The 3,318-nt window shown below is 31.3% G+C and overlaps 1 protein-coding gene across 1 annotated transcript in view; it reads right to left on the reverse strand.

The window, feature by feature from the left end:
* Positions 1 to 3,318, reverse strand: part of LOC107723709 (solute carrier family 13 member 5-like) — a 15,607-nt gene that overhangs the window by 9,824 nt on the left and 2,465 nt on the right. The gene's annotated exons all lie outside the window — the stretch shown is intronic.

Here is a 3,318-nt window from a genome sequence, read left to right on the forward strand (position 1 = left end):
AAAAAAAAAAAGGCAGGAATAAAGAACCCTAAACTCTAACACACACAAAAAAAACATTTCAGCATAAAAGCGTTCTTCAGGATGCTATGGTTCTAAATTTAACTTTAAAATTTTAACTGGTTTCCAAAAAAACATGTTCTTTTCTCTTTTTAGTTTTTTGGTCACATGTATGTGTGAGCAGCTCTGTTAAGCTGAGGATACTTCTTTTCTATCTACTTTTTATTCTGTTAATTTATATATATATATATATATATATATATAAAAACCTTGCTAAATGTAACCGGGACTTGTCACAACACTTATATATTGTTGTTCTTTTGTCGTTTTGTACTATAGCATATAAGTGCCTAAATAATATAAAATACATTATTAAAGCTATCCCATGACTTTATATCACTTTTTTCTTTTTACACTGGGCTCACATTCTGTCCAGTTTTGCTTTTAGCCTTCATAGACATAATTGTTTTTACATAAACAAATGGACAACTCTAAACTTAATTGTGTATTTCAGATGCATCACATCTCACAACCTTATCATCCGCAAAGAGAAACACTCAATCACACCAATATGATGTTTTACGTCTTTATGTATTTATTCATGTTCAATGTCAATTTTCATTTATTAATGTATTCATCAAATAACTGTTGTTAAGAGCACTGACATTCACGTCAATAAAAAAGTACCCAATTCACATGCTATTGTTGTTGTTGTTGTTGTTTTAATGTAAATCCCTAATAGAGGCTAAAAAAAGATGGCTCAGTACTGATTTTCTGGAGCTCAGCCATCCAGCTACACAGACTGTCAACACACTCTCAACAGGTAAATGATTTCTTTCTTAAAATGTGTATAATTTTTAACTTTCAAACTGTAACTGGTTTCCTACCAATCATGTCTTTTTCTCTTTTTAATTTAAGAGAACATGTAAGTGCGACCAACTCTGTTCAGTTAAGGATACTTCTTTCCCCATCTCCACAAAGTAACTATTGAATTTATGGTCCATGTTGTTAGATGTATTATTGTTTATTGTTTATTATTATTATTACTTTGGTTTATGCATAAACATAACACTGTGAAATGCTCACATACTACTTTTGGCCTGCATAAGCAATTGTTTTTACATAAACAAATGGAAGGAGACACATTGTAACTATAAACTCAATAGTGCATTTCAGATGCTGTCACATCCTGCAACTTCATCATCTGCAGAGAGAAACTGCCACTCAATCACACCAAAATACACATAATGATGGATTTAAAGGCATCATAGAAGATTGTGAAAATACAGCATTTCACTGGAACTTGGTCTTCATTACACTATTTTCTGTTTCTATTTTTGTTTTACTTCTTTAAGTATTTATTTATGTTCTGTGACAACTGTCATTTATAAATGCATTCTGCTAATAATAGTTGTTAGATCACTGTCATTTGTTTTTGCTAATTTCACATGTCATTAAATAAAATAAAAGTACCTAATTGACACAACATGCTGTTGTTTTTTTTTTAAATTTTTTAATGAAAACCCTAGACACTATAAGATATTATAAGACCAGACAGGTGTAAAAAACAATAGTAATAAATAATATATACAAATAATATTAATAATACTAACATTAATTATATAAATATACTAATATACTAATATTAATGAAAATAAACTATCATTAAAAAGTTATTTATAACACCATTAAGGTCAAGGTCGAGGTCAGTTTATTTATATAGCACATTTAAAAACAGCTAGTGTATGCCAAAGTGCTGTACATATACAAATAAAGTAAATATAGAGATTAAGAGAATAAAAAGAAATGACTCAAAAAACACATAATCAATACAAAAACACATTGACATACACCAACATACGTTTCATCCAAAAGTCAAGGAATACAGATAAGTCTTCAGGTGGGATTTAAAAACAGGAAGGGAAGGCGCAGATCTAATGTCCAGATGCTGTTTCATAGTCTAGGATCGGCTACGGAAAAAGCCCGATTAAGGTTCTATATAACAATTTCAAAGCATGGTTCTTTATGGAACCCTATAAAAAGTGGTTCTATTTAGCACCAAAAAGGGTTCTGCTATTGTTACAAGCTGAAGAACCCTTTTCTGGTAGTGTTTAGAATAATTTTTCTTAAGAGTGTCGGAGGTCCCTCGCAATGGAATCATCATATTTGGAAATTCCTTTCGTTCTAGTCACTCAGAAACACTCTAAATCACAACACGGAAAAAAAAAAAAAATAAATAAATATCTGATAACATTCAGACATTTGTGTCAAAATAATGCCATAAAAATCTTAACACATTACAAATTGTTATCTTGATTGCAATTATGTAACATTGTTAGCAGCTATATGATGTAACAAACAGCGGCCTATCATCTAGATCAGTGTTTCCCAACCTTTTTTTTAGTCGTGACACCCTTTGGAAATTTTAACAAATTTTTGGCACCCTACAAAATTAATTTTGTCACAACACTTTAATTTCTAACTTCGATATGATATGGTACAGCAGGGAATAACTGCAGAATATCATACAGATATTTTTAATATTATTAAATTTTTTTGTCCATCAATGGTGGCAATCAGTATGCTAATTTCTAATGAAGAGACCAATTTATATTTTAATAGGCTTTTATTCATATGTAAACATTGTTTAATTACCATTATAACTAGCTATCCCACAAATTTTTGCTTAGTGTATTTTTGATTTTACAGTGGGGTAATTTTGTTGCAATAGCACGAGATAGCTTGATTTCAAACTTTGAATTGAATAAAAAATGACAAGTAAGCAGTCAGTAATACAATAAGAACAAATCAACAAATTACTAATGATAGCACAAATAAAAAATAACGAATAACGGCCTACAAATGAAGTAAATTGCTTTTTAGTTTTTTAGGTAGGTCTAACAGTATGGCTATTAAGAAATGTATTTTATTTTATTTTTTTACACCAATTATCCAAATAATTTTTAGTCCTAGAAAGCTATTATTATCAGAACACGTGAGCATAACATAGCAGTTAGCAGATCAATGAATGAGAGGGCAGCATTACCAGAGTTGCACATATACCGCACCATGTTACAGCACAGTAGTGCTATTGCAAACAGAAACAATGCTGTACTACATAGATGTTTCCTGTCGGCTCGATTTTTGAGTGGACTTTGCTGCTTCGATGAGCATGAACTGTAGAGCCCTGCATTTCAGCGCGGGCCTGATGGGCCCCGACTTTTTTACGCCCCTCGGGCCGAGCTTCGGGCCAATTTTCACGTCAGACGCGGGTCTGTTTTAGGCTTCTCCTTATTTTTATATTTTAGACATCCATCAGTT

This window comes from Sinocyclocheilus rhinocerous, unplaced genomic scaffold, assembly GCF_001515625.1.
Source record: "Sinocyclocheilus rhinocerous isolate Xijiao unplaced genomic scaffold, SAMN03320098_v1.1 scaffold4743, whole genome shotgun sequence".
In the NCBI taxonomy this organism is placed as follows: Eukaryota; Metazoa; Chordata; class Actinopteri; order Cypriniformes; family Cyprinidae; genus Sinocyclocheilus; species Sinocyclocheilus rhinocerous.